Raw genomic sequence first — 14,463 nt, 5'->3', positions numbered from 1 at the left:
TCTGGACATGAGAATATTATTCCCCCCTTCTAGAGGGAAAGACATGTTAAAATCATACTTCAACTGTTAGCCTCTGACCAAAGCCTCAGCATCACAAAATGGATGCTGCTGCCACGACACAAGTCTGACCTCCTGCAGCTGGGAGTGATCCCAGCCAGGGAGGCCTGGACAATAGGTTTCCTGCTTGGGGAGGTGCTAGCACCTCCCCAGACAGCCTTTAGTGTATTGGGGCAGGGTGGGCTGAAAGGAATGAGACATGCCTGGGGCACACAAGGTGTTCCTTGCATAGTCCAGTTCAAACCGGCGCTGGGGCACTCCAGCCCCAGCTCTGGCGCGAAACTGGACAAAGGGAAGTGGGTGTAACCACCCCCTCCCAGGTCCCACCCATAAGGCGTGACCTAGCAGGTATCCCAGCCCCCCAGATTAGTATAAGAGTGGGAGTTGGGCCTCAAGACTTTAGATTATCCTGAACCTGCAAAACTGAACAGAAACTCTGGACCTTCGACATTCGACGAAAGAAGAAGACTGAAGAATCTCCCTTGTAGCCAAGGAGTGGCTACCCTGTGCAAACAGGCACCATCAAGAGACTACCCTTTGCTTTGCCCACGTTCTACGAGGAACCGACTGCAGAGCCCGACCAGAGCCTTGACTTCCAGACTTCTCCGACCCTGATCCACATCCACAGCAAAGCTGAGATCCGTGGAGGCGACGAGCGACGTGGGACCGGCTACCTGGAAAAAGTGGCTAGTAACTTAAAGCGCAGCTTCTGAGGTACCCTCGAAGTTGTGCACCGGGGATTGAGAAGCCCCAACCCCAAGCACCATCTGCACCGAAGATCAGCCCCCCACACTCCACGAGTCCTGCGTGGGGCCCTTCTGCATTTTCCTGCTTGCCGCGTCTGTCCGGTTGCTTGCCCGCTGGCTAGTGGCCTTGGTGACGACGCACCCTGAAATCTTCTGCGCTGGTTTGGCTCCTCCAGACTGGCTCCCGCTTCTCTGCAAAGAAGAAGCACCCCAGACCTTCCTGGTCTGCACCAGAAGCAAGTCCTCCGTTCTTCGTGGGTTCCGCTTGCCAAGGCTTGGTGAGTCCTAGTCCAACTTCGACGCCGCCGACAGCAAGAGCCTTCGTGGGACAGCTCGCCTCCTGGTCCTGGTCGTCCTCGAAGCTTCCTGGTCCTCCTGGCTGCAGCGACAAGCTTCACCTTCACCTGCAATCTTCACGACATCGCCTGGTTCCTTCCTGGTTCCACGTGGTCACTGGCTAGTGACCTTGACTCTGTCCCTTCTGCTTGCAGGTTTCCTTTCTTCTTGATCCCAGCCTTGGGATCCACCGGACACTCTTCACTGACTGCCTGTCAGCATCTTTCTTGAGGCATCCATAGGAGTCGACGACGAAAACGACGCATCTTCACCCCTATGCACCCGCAGCCTGTGGGCTAGGTAACTTGGGTACTCCGGTGCTCATCAGGATAGTGACTATCCTAGTGTCTAGTTTTCAAGTCTCAACTTCCTAGCTACTCCGGAAGTGTCCTAAATCTACCGTTTTCTAACCTGTATTACTTACCTGTGTGACTTAATGTATGCTTAAATAAGACTGTGTTGTACTTACCTCTAATCTCATAAAGAGTGCTGAGGGTTTGAATAGAATAAATACACTTTATTTTATATATATATCTGTTGTGGTGTCCTTTCATTTGGTATTCAAGGGATTATATATGGTATCACAGCTGGCTTCACATGCCATTCAGAGTTTAGCCTAAGACTGCTCTTGTCCATGCTACCACTAGGATAGCTGGTCTATAAGGTTGACTTTACAACCAATCACCATAAGGGTATTTGGACTGATATAAGGTGTACACTAGAACTAGTGACATCATACATCAGGCCAACTTCTCACATTGGTGAGCAGCGGTTGGGATCTGAGCTTGCTGTTGTAATACCATTGTAATCTTGAGATACTAAATTGAAAGATCACACAGATATTGTCTAGGTACATATAACATAGATTATAATACTTAAGTCCTACTGGACTTTGTAGTTGTAGGTTGAAGGGAGTAACACACCCTGACTACAACTACTAGAGAGGTTTAGTAGATACAACTAGTGTAGGTAGGTGCACACACCACACCCTCACTAGATCATGTCTCTGAGAGGAGATCAAGTAGATGCTCTCTCAGGAGGATCAGGTCTGCAAAAGACCCCCTCTAGATATGATACCTTAACATTCCAGGAGATGAGACACTTGTGTACCTCCAGAGGAATAAAACAGGGTGCAAACCCTACCCTCCTTCAGTTAAGACAACTCCTAGAGGAGTATGACATTCTTAGGGCATCTCAGGCAGGTACCCTAGGTACAGAGGAGGGTCTACCCACCACAGAGGAGTCAGAGGAGACTTCAGATGAAGAGGTAGACAGCCAGGGCCAAGTAGGAAGACTTAGCCAGGCTAACCTAAGCTTACATGGGAGTTTGCATGGGGTCCCCCCTTACAGACCCCCAAGTAGGCTTACACAGAGAAGCAGGAGGGACAGATCCCCTTCAAGGGAATCCATCCACTCCCATGTCTCTAACATCTCTAATGCTTCCTCTCACAGGGGAATGACTTCCCCTGAGAGAAAGGAGCATGAAGCCAGAATGAGGGAAGCTAATCTGAGGATTCAGAGGGAATAACTTGCCCTTGCCAAAGAGAAGCTTGCTCTGGCTAGAGAACAAAAGTTGAGTGGGTCAGAACCCACTGGTGGCAGCAATATCCCTAAGGATAGAGACAGGCACTATGATAATAGAAACCTGAGCAAGATTGTCCCTCCCTACAAGTGTGGGGATGACATCCACAAATGGATAACTGCTTTGGAGAGAGCTTGCAAAGTACAGCAGGTACCCCAAAGTCAGTGGGCAGCTATCTTGTGGCTCTCCTTCTCTGAGAAAGGCAGAGACAAGCTCCTCACAGTTAGTGATGAGGATGCAGATAATTACACTGTCCTGAAGAGTGCTCTGATTGATGGGTTTGGCCTAACCACTGAACAATACAGGTTGTTGTTCAGGGATACCCAGAAGACACAGACTCAGGACTGGACTGACTTTGTAGATTGTGCCACTAAGGCTCTGGAAGGCTGGCTAATGGGAAGTAAGGTTAAGGACTATACAGGATTGTATAATTTGATCATGAGAGAACAAATACTTAACAACTGTAAAAACCAGCTATTGCATCAACACCTGATTGATTCTGATCTGACTTCTCCCCAAGAATTGGGAAAGAAGGCAGATAGATGGGTCAGGACTAGAGTTAAGCAGAAAAACCAGAACCAGGGCGGTGATCAGAAAAAGGCAGACCAGAAGGGTAATGAGCAGAAACAAAAAGACCAGAAGTCTTCACCAGGCCCCCAAAAGGCTCAGGCGGAGGGTGGTCCCAAAAAGGATAAAAAGAAAGATGGCCAAAAGAAACCATGGTGCAACTATTGTAAGTCCAACTCACATTGGTTTAGTGAGTGCACCAAAAAGGATAAGCCCCCAGCCACCATTGCCCCTAAGGCAACTGTACCCCCTAGTTCAGCTGTAAGTGGTGGTTCCCAGCAAAAGGGTGTAGTAGGGTTAACCCTGGGAACTGAGGAGGATTCTGGCCTAGTCAGAGTACCTACTCAGGCTGTTCTGATCTGTGATGGGGACTTAGCTTTGTCCTCTACTGTAGGCCCCAGTAACCTGGGCAAGTACAGACAGACACCTTTTATCAACCAAAGAATGGCTCAGGCCTACAGGGACACTGGAGCTAGTGTCACAATGGTGACACCTGCTTTTGTGGACCCTGGACAGATCATACTAGGTGAGAATTACCTGGTGACCAACGCTAGCAATGCCACTACCTCCCATAGTGTGGCTATTGTTAACTTCTCCTGGGGAGGGGTAACTGGCCTCAAGAAAGTTGTTGTTAGTTCAGACCTTCCTGTAGAGTGTTTACTGGGCAATGATCTTGAAACTTCAGTTTGGTCTGAAGTGGAGTATAGGACCCATGCAGAAATGCTGGGGATAGATGCACATGTCCTTGCTGTGACCAGGTCACAGGCCAAAAAGTGCACCACTGAACAAGTGCTGGATCCTGAAACTATGGACCAGTCACAACCCAAGAGAAAGAGCAGTAGGGTTAAGGCTGTGCCTTCCCCCCCTGCCTCAGGTGGTGGATCAGCCTTCCCAGGAGGATGATTCTGAGAGCCCTGAAGGAACTGTCCTAGAAGAACTTGAACCTGATCAGGTTGAGTTTCTTGGGACAGGGGGACCTTCCAGGGCAGATCTGAGGCAGGCTCAATTAGACTGCCCCTCTCTTGAACCCCTCAGACAGATGGCTGCTGCTGAGGCTGCAGGGAATGCTCAAGGTACCCATAGAGTGTATTGGGATGAAGGGCTACTGTATTCAGAGGCTAGAGACCCCAAGCCTGGTGCATTCAGGAGGTTGGTCATACCACTGAAGTTCAGAGGCTTCCTTCTTACCTTGGCCCATGATATTCCCCTTGCAGGACATCTAGGCCAGAACAAGACTTGGGACAGGCTTGTCCCTCACTCTCACTGGCCCCATATGTCAGAAGATACTAAGGAGTTTTGTCGCTCCTGTGTCACCTGCCAAGCCAGTGGCAAATCAGGTGGCACCACAAAGGCCCCCCTCATACCACTACCTGTGGTGGGGGTCCCCTTTGAAAGAGTGGGCATAGATATTGTAGGACCAATGGACCCACAAACAGCATCTGGGCACAGATTCATACTGGTGATAGTGGACCATGCCACCAGGTACCCTGAAGCAATTCCCCCGAGGACCACAACAGCTCCTGTTGTGGCAAGGGCCCTGCTTGGAGTATTCTCCAGAGTGGGCTTTCCAAAGGAGGTCATTTCTGACAGAGGTACCAACTTCATGTCAGGATACTTGACTGCAATGTGGAAGGAGTGTGGTGTTAACTACAAGTTCACCACACCCTATCACCCACAGTGCAATGGGCTTGTTGAGAGATTCAACAAGACCCTAAAGGGAATGATAAAAGGATTACCAGACAAGCTTAGGCGAAGATGGGACATCCTTTTACCCTGCCTTCTGTTTGCTTACAGAGAGGTCCCACAAAAGGGGGTTGGCTACAGCCCTTTTGAGCTTTTGTTTGGGCATCCTGTAAGAGGACCCCTGTGTTTGGTGAAGGAAGGATGGGAGAGACCTCTCAGACAACCCAAACTAGACATAGTGGATTATGTACTTGGTCTCCGCTCCAGGATGGCAGAGTATATGAAGAAGGCTTCTAAAAACCTTGAGGCAAACCAAGAACTCCAAAAAGCTTGGCATGACCAAAAGGCTGTACTGACTGTTTACCAGCCAGGACAGAAAGTGTGGGTGTTGGAGCCAGTGGCCCCAGCAGCACTCCAAGACAAATGGTCTGGACCCCACACTATTGTTGAGAAAAAGGGAGAAGTCACCTACTTGGTGGACCTTGGGACTCCCAGAAGCCCCCACAGGGTGCTTCATGTCAACAGATTGAAGGCATATGTTGACAGGGCAGACATGGGGCTACTCATGGCTACAGATGAGGGGCAGGAGGAAGAGAGTGACCCTCTCCCAGACCTGTTGACTCAGAACCCTGATGATGGCTCAGTTGATGGTGTGGTCTTTTCTGACAGCCTCACTGTCCATCAGCAACAGGACTGCAGACAGGTTCTGCAATCCTACAGACATATGTTCTCTCTGACCCCAAGTCAGACAAACTGGTGCACCCATGAGGTGGACACTGGTGACAGTCTGCCTATGAAGAGTAAAATCTACAGGCAACCTGACCATGTCAGGGACTGCATAAAAGTTGAGGTACAAAAGATGTTGGAGCTGGGAGTCATTGAACCTTCAGAGAGCCCTTGGGCTAGTCCTGTAGTTCTTGTGCCAAAACCTCACACCCAAGATGGTAAGAGAGAGATGAGGTTTTGCGTGGATTACAGAGGTCTCAATGCTGTCACTAGGACAGATGCCCACCCAATACCTAGGGCAGATGAGCTCATTGACAGACTGGCAGCTGCTAAGTTTTTGAGCACATTTGACCTAACAGCAGGCTACTGGCAAATCAGACTAGCTGAGAGTGCAAAGGCCAAAACTGCTTTCTCGACCCCAGGAGGACATTATCAATTTGTGGTAATGACCTTTGGTTTGAAGAATGCACCTGCCACTTTCCAAAGGTTGGTGAATCAAGTCCTTACTGGGTTGGATGATTATTGTGCAGCTTATCTTGATGATATTGCTGTCTTTAGCTCCACCTGGGAGGATCACCTGGTCCACCTGAGGAATGTTTTAGAGGCCCTGCAAAAGGCAGGCCTCACTATCAAGGCCACTAAGTGCCAGATAGGGCAGAGCAAGGTTGTATACCTGGGCCACCTAGTTGGTGGGGGTCAGGTTCAACCACTGGAGAGCAAGATCCAGACCATAAAGGACTGGGCTCCTCCAACTACCCAGACTCCGGTCAGAGCTTTCTTGGGCCTGACTGGGTACTACAGAAAGTTTGTTAAGAACTATGGGTCCATAGTGACACCACTTAATGACTTGACCTCCAAGAAGATGCCAAAGAAAGTTCAGTGGACAGTAAGCTGTCAAAAAGCATTTGATGACCTGAAGCAGGCCATGTGCAGTGCACCTATTCTGAAAAGTCCAGACTACTCCAAAGAGTTCATTGTCCAGACAGATGCTTCTGAGTTAGGTGTGGGAGCTGTTCTTTCACAACTGAATGTAGATGGTCAAGACCAGCCCATTGCTTTTATAAGTAGAAGGCTGACCCCTAGAGAGAAACGTTGGTCAGCTATTGAGAGGGAGGCCTTTGCTGTGGTTTGGGCCCTGAAGAAGCTGAGGCCATACTTGTTTGGCACTCACTTCAAGATTCAGACAGACCATAAGCCCCTCTTGTGGCTAAATCAGATGAAGGGTGAAAATCCCAAACTTCTTAGGTGGTCCATTTCCCTACAGGGGATGGACTTCACAGTGGAACATAGACCTGGGACTGACCATGCCAATGCAGATGGACTCTCCAGATATTTCCACTTAGAACATGAAGACTCGACTGGTCAAGGTTAGTTTAATGTCCCTAAGTTTGGGGGGGGGGGGTTGTGTAGGAGAGTAGGGTCTGCTTTCTATGTTCACCCCCACTTTTTGCTTTTGCTTTACTGGTTTTCGACTTAGATGTGGCTGTGGGCCTGCTAATCAGACCCACAGCCCTGCTGTTCTCTCTCTAAATTAATACTATGTACTTTAGGTGCATAACCCATTTGGATAGGATCACCTTATTGGTCCCTGTACAGTGTACCCTAGGTACCCAGGGCATAGGTGTACCCTAGGCCTACCAGGGGCTGCAGCATGTATTATGCCACCCCTGGCCTGGCCTTCCATTCTGACACAACTGGCTGATCACTCAGCTGGGGCAAGGTCGTGTAATCACCCCTTGCTTAGGTGTAGTATTCCTATACCTAACTTACATATAGACACATGTGTACCTATCAGTCACTCCTATGGCAGGCCTTAACAATCCTGGAGGCAGAGTGCTTGGTAACATGTGAGATGGTGCTCTAGCATGAGCTGAGCCTGCCTGCAGCTTTCGGAACCTTGTCCTTATAGCTGTTCTATGATATAGCCTACCATATACTCTTAAAGTGCCTTATAATCTTAGACGGTTATGGTAACTATGGTTTGGCTTTATCGAAACATGTCGTGTAAGGTGTCTAACACTGTGGAATAATACCCCCATGCCATTTCTGGACATGAGAATATTATTCCCCCCTTCTAGAGGGAAAGACATGTTAAAATCATACTTCAACTGTTAGCCTCTGACCAAAGCCTCAGCATCACAAAATGGATGCTGCTGCCACGACACAAGTCTGACCTCCTGCAGCTGGGAGTGATCCCAGCCAGGGAGGCCTGGACAATAGGTTTCCTGCTTGGGGAGGTGCTAGCACCTCCCCAGACAGCCTTTAGTGTATTGGGGCAGGGTGGGCTGAAAGGAATGAGACATGCCTGGGGCACACAAGGTGTTCCTTGCATAGTCCAGTTCAAACCGGCGCTGGGGCACTCCAGCCCCAGCTATGGCACGAAACTGGACAAAGGGAAGTGGGTGTAACCACCCCCTCCCAGGTCCCACCCATAAGGCGTGACCTAGCAGGTATCCCAGCCCCCCAGATTAGTATAAGAGTGGGAGTTGGGCCTCAAGACTTTAGATTATCCTGAACCTGCAAAACTGAACAGAAACTCTGGACCTTCGACATTCGACGAAAGAAGAAGACTGAAGAATCTCCCTTGTAGCCAAGGAGTGGCTACCCTGTGCAAACAGGCACCATCAAGAGACTACCCTTTGCTTTGCCCACGTTCTACGAGGAACCGACTGCAGAGCCCAACCAGAGCCTTGACTTCCAGACTTCTCCGACCCTGATCCACATCCACAGCAAAGCTGAGATCCGTGGAGGCGACGAGCGACGTGGGACCGGCTACCTGGAAAAAGTGGCTAGTAACTTAAAGCGCAGCTTCTGAGGTACCCTCGAAGTTGTGCACCGGGGATTGAGAAGCCCCAACCCCAAGCACCATCTGCACCGAAGATCAGCCCCCCACACTCCACGAGTCCTGCGTGGGGCCCTTCTGCATTTTCCTGCTTGCCGCGTCTGTCCGGTTGCTTGCCCGCTGGCTAGTGGCCTTGGTGACGACGCACCCTGAAATCTTCTGCGCTGGTTTGGCTCCTTCAGACTGGCTCCCGCTTCTCTGCAAAGAAGAAGCACCCCAGACCTTCCTGGTCTGCACCAGAAGCAAGTCCTCCGTTCTTCGTGGGTTCCGCTTGCCAAGGCTTGGTGAGTCCTAGTCCAACTTCGACGCCGCCGACAGCAAGAGGCTTCGTGGGACAGCTCGCCTCCTGGTCCTGGTCGTCCTCGACGCTTCCTGGTCCTCCTGGCTGCAGCGACAAGCTTCACCTTCACCTGCAATCTTCACGACATCGCCTGGTTCCTTCCTGGTTCCACGTGGTCACTGGCTAGTGACCTTGACTCTGTCCCTTCTGCTTGCAGGTTTCCTTTCTTCTTGATCCCAGCCTTGGGATCCACCGGACACTCTTCACTGACTGCCTGTCAGCATCTTTCTTGAGGCATCCATAGGAGTCGACGACGAAAACGACGCATCTTCACCCCTATGCACCCGCAGCCTGTGGGCTAGGTAACTTGGGTACTCCGGTGCTCATCAGGATAGTGACTATCCTAGTGTCTAGTTTTCAAGTCTCAACTTCCTAGCTACTCCGGAAGTGTCCTAAATCTACAGTTTTCTAAACTGTATTACTTACCTGTGTGACTTAATGTATGCTTAAATAAGACTGTGTTGTACTTACCTCTAATCTCATAAAGAGTGCTGAGGGTTTGACTAGAATAAATACACTTTATTTTATATATATATCTGTTGTGGTGTCCTTTCATTTGGTATTCAAGGGATTATATATGGTATCACAGCTGGTTTCACATGCCATTCAGAGTTTAGCCTAAGACTGCTCTTGTCCATGCTACCACTAGGATAGCTGGTCTATAAGGTTGACTTTACAACCAATCATCATAAGGGTATTTGGACTGATATAAGGTGTACACTAGAACTAGTGACATCATACATCAGGCCAACTTCTCACAGTTAATAAACAGAATTTAAAAATAAATCATAGATTTCAATGATTATCCAATTAATATCATTCTCATGATGGCTTGTAGTTAAAAAATGAGAAGTGAGTTGGGTTGTGGAAAAGTGTCATCTAATATTGCTATGGTGTTGAAGAATTTGTGTCTTTACATTGTGTGTTGCCATGCCTACTTATCTAAGACTGCATGGGCATTTGATGAGGTAAATAACTCCAGTAATGTTGCACTTAGTAAAATTTCATAATATCCGAGGTGTTTGAAGCATGAGATCTAAAGTAGTGTTCTTTTCTGTGAATACGCACTTACTACATGATCACATGGGTGATGTCCTGTGAGCTTAAGACCATAAGGAAGTCTGGGAGTGTTGATCAAGACGTTGTATTGAACTGGGTCTTGTATGTCCGAGCATGTCTCGTAGATTATAATTGTTTAAATGCAGTTTTTGTCGGGTCATGATGCCTGTATTCAAAATGTGCCAGTTCCGGTTGATGAGATATTTGATCTGATTAGATAGACCATTGTATGTGCTCACATGCTCCAACTGCTCTGTATGGTCTCTAACTTTATTCTCTAATAAGGAGGATTGTTTTTTGTTTCTTGCTTATTTCCTTGCTTGTAGAATGATCTTGAGGGCTTTTCCTTATTACTCATTTGATTAGGAAATATGTTAGTTAGCATGGATATCGTTTGTACTCCGATCCAAGCAGTTCTTCCTTATGTGTAAGAACTGTCCAACTTAAAGGTTCTGCTGTAGGGCGCATGGGTGAAAACTGTGGAGGTATAGAAGGCAATTGTTGCCCTTGGGTTTTAGAAGGCAATTGTTGCTCTTGGGTTTTCTGTAGGCTTCTGTCCTACGTTTCCCATTGTCTATTGTCATCCATATATCTAAAAAGGCTAAATGTTGCAGGTATTTAATCTGTTACTGAAGGATGTGGTGCTGATTTCATCTCCTTTCCAAATGATCACAATATCCTCTCTATAACTCTACCAGATCTTGATGAAACAGTGGTAAAGATTCATATCTGGATAAATGTGTAGTCTCAGAATTGTGTATGTAGATTTTATCCTTGCTTGGGGCGAATGTACTCCCCTTAGAAGTGCCTGTAATCTGTAAAAACAGTTGTTAAAATTGAAAAAAATGTAAGTTTTGGCAATGGTAGTACACTGCATTATGAAACCTACTGGAGCCATCGAATCTGGTGCCTTTGTTGTAATAGATGCTCTAATGTATTAAGAATCTTCTTTTCTGGAATGCTTGTGTAAAGGGCTTCCACATCTAAACCAATCACGATGTTGTTGAGGGGGGTCAAAGGATACAGCTTTTAAAATACTGAGGATACCCTTTGTTAGAGGACATCTCCTTCAACAGCAGTCTTGGTTGGATTTTTAATGGAGCAAAGGTAGGAGTGAGTCGTGTAGATCAAGGTGGATACTAATTCCATGAATCTGAGCTGCTGTCCAACAGCTCAAGGTGAAAATGAATTCCATGAATCAGAGCTTCTGTCCGACAGAACGCTGACTGTTCGTTAACAGTCAGCGTTCTGTGGGACAGAAGCTCTGATTCATGGAATTAGTTTCCACCTTCAGCTATATGACTCACTCCCACCTTTGCTCCATTAAGAATCCAACCGGATGGTGGATTTTGCTTGCTTACGATCAAATAGGACTTCTAGTGGAATCCCATACCACTTCCACTGACAGGCTGTCCTCCCCTTTGTCCTGAAGAAACCCCACTGTGACTCCGTCGCAATCACACACTCTCCTGGGTCGAAACGTTGGCGTATCCCGACAATCCATACCCTACGTTCTCCATCCCATGCAAAATAACAGAATGTTCAAGAGGCTTCTTGGAGATTCATATGTTCAGGGGCCGATGTCCATTGATCCCATCATTTTATACACCTGTATAGTACTGTATATATTGTCTTTACTCAAAACACTTTGTCACTTTTAGATCACCTATACACTTATAAGTCACTCTTCGTATTATTCAATTATGAATGTTTTCTTGTGACAGCCATATTATTTTTTGACAAAAACCATAAAAAGAAAAAGATTACAATATACTAATTTTGATTGATTAAATCGATGTTTCCTTTTTATTTCTGTACATTCATTGATGGAACTGTAAAGCAATTGTTCACCCGACAGAACCAATTATAGTATATTTTTTAAAGATGAGGACCAACAGAAGTAGTCAGTAATTACTGGTTGGCCTAAAAACATCTATAACCCCACAGCTGAGCTGCTGCTCTAATATATATTTGACAACTATGAGGGAAATGAGGGAAAAGGTGAACCCAGGGCACATCTTCCTTTTCAAATTAACAGCATTGTTATAGGGATTACGTTCAGTGTCCATTTTAGTTTTCCTTTTTAACTTAGCAACTTTTTTAGATGGCGGTTTGAACATGTTTTTCACTAATGCAAGAAAATGCCATGCACACATTTATTTTTGGTAAACATTCTTGTTCTATAGTCTGCACTACTAGTTCCAGCGACACACATATTAGAACGCAATGTTCTTGCTTTATTTTGTGCTTGTAGGAGACAACACTTTTTGCCTAGACATAGTAAAAGATGTTTTTCTGCGTCACTGGCAGAATGAGATAAGGACGGTGTTTTATTATTTAAACAGCTTTCATTTTCAATGCGGTGAGAGGCACTTCACCCTGAAGTTATCATGGAGGCTGCTGGGAGCTGTGACTGAGATGCAGCTCTGCAGGCTCCACCTTTCATCCTAAGAAGAAAGATAGCTTCGCAGGCAGATGTGTGCAGGCTTTCACACTGAGACAGCATGCATCCTGAGACATTAACCAAAGTATGGGGTTAGGTCATTCTAACAGGATCTGTCAGAAGAGTACTCCCACCATGCTCTCGCTAGTATAGGGGTATTAGTGGTAGATAGGAGTAACATTAGGAACACATAACAAGATTGAATTGTTTATGTTTTTCACCATTCTAATGATGCTTATAACAATGTGTCTCATCTGTCTGATAATTGAAGATTATGTTTTATTTACAAGGATGTTTTCACAACAGAGAGCGAGAGACAATTGAACCAGTTGAATTCTCTCACACGAGCAACTGATTCATCAAAAAGATTATTTTTTTGGGGGAAAAAATCTTTTCTATCTTTAGGGAGGGAAAGGGATGCCCTCCTTTATCAGGATTTTGGTATTCACCTCTGCAGTATCCACAGATGTGGGGATATCCAAAGATATTGGAGTAGACGCCTCACTCACTTATGCTTCATTATAGGTGCCTATCCGCACCATGGTAAGACGATACCACCGGGGTGGACTCAACCATAGATGGAATGGGAGTTCTTAGTTAAAGTCAAGCTGGACATGCAGGATTCCAGGAGAGTGATTAGTTAAAAATACCTTTAGGTATACCCAAAGATGCCACTTTATTTTTAGGGTATGTGGGGTATGAATAAAAACGTGAATTTATAGGGTTCTATTGAACATAATCGATTAATAATACCCTTTTTTGCCAACATGTTTCGGCCCACTCAAAGAGCCCGATCGGGTCTGGGGCCTTTCGTCGGGGCTGAATTTTGTGTATCTCTGCTCTTTCGTGTATGCACACCATGCACATTTGTGAGGCCTAACGCTCTCACCTGTCTTGATCTTTTCCAGAGGATTTTCTGTAAGACAGAAAAGACAATCAAGAAGTAAAGAAATTAGGTGACTACCAACTCAATGTTACATTCCGAATTATATTCAAGAGTCTTAATCATATCTAATGATGAACGACCCCCCCCTCTTTTCAAATCATTAATACGTGATACGTATCTTTTGTACGTCTATTCTGACACTGACTATATCCCTTCAAACCGGTACTAGGGTGCTCCCCGGTGGGTGTAGGTATAATTGAAATATTACTCTAATTATTTGAGGTGAATGGTGCCCACTTTTTTCTTTTCTATATATATTCAATGCTAGCTCCAATTGTTCGGTTAGTTTCCATTCTTTCTGTATGATCGGCTGTGTGAGTAGACTATATCAGGACCACCTATGCATTGTGTCTATCAAAATCTGCACATTTTTCTTACCCGCTATTTTGTTTAATCCAAGGGTCATGCAGGTGGTGTTGTCTTCTAGTCACACTCTTTGGGGAAAAGAGGATATTGGGTGTATAAGTAACGGGTAGATAAACAGGTTACTACGTAACCCAATGATGTCCACCCTCGCTTGATGTCAGGATGTAACACCATTTTTTCTACAATATAGTTTTCCTTATTTGTTTTTAGGGTGATTCATCTCAACCGATCCGCTACAGGGAAACTCGTTCTCTCATTTAATGACTCGCTCACATCTCCTTTTACAAGATTTCTTAGTATAGCAAATACGAGCGTCACATATTGGTACCCAACCGAAGGGAATAATGGCCCACTAAGGTGCACATGGTTTTAGGGTACGTTATGTTATGTTACATACATTTGTAATGCGCACTGCTGCCCCAGCTAAGGGGCGTCCAGGCGCATGGCAGGTAAAAAATGCAACACCACAGGAAACACAACAGAAGGAGGAAAATAAATGTATTAAAACAGAAAAGTTTTCAAGGCTTTACGAAAGACTAAAAGGTCATCTAGCAGACGCAACTCTACAGGAAGGGAGTTCCAGAGCTCGGCTGCTCTGACCCGGAAAGAACGGCCCCCGACCCAACACAGCCTGTATCGGGGAATCACAATGAGTGCCTGACCCATGGATCTCAGGGGCCGAGTAGGCACATACCAGGACAAAAGGTCCGTAAGAATAGGGGGACCTACCCCCCTCAGGATCTTGAACGCCATACACAGCACTTTAAACT

The 14,463-nt window shown here is 46.4% G+C and overlaps 1 protein-coding gene across 2 annotated transcripts in view; it reads left to right on the top strand.

Annotated features, from left to right (window-relative positions):
• The window catches only part of RCBTB2 (RCC1 and BTB domain containing protein 2), a 331,364-nt gene that overhangs the window by 28,694 nt on the left and 288,207 nt on the right, over positions 1–14,463 (top strand). The gene's annotated exons all lie outside the window — the stretch shown is intronic.

Source organism: Triturus cristatus, chromosome 8 (assembly GCF_964204655.1).
Source record: "Triturus cristatus chromosome 8, aTriCri1.1, whole genome shotgun sequence".
Taxonomy (NCBI): domain Eukaryota; kingdom Metazoa; phylum Chordata; class Amphibia; order Caudata; family Salamandridae; genus Triturus; species Triturus cristatus.
This window is presented reverse-complemented; position numbering and strand designations above follow the sequence as displayed.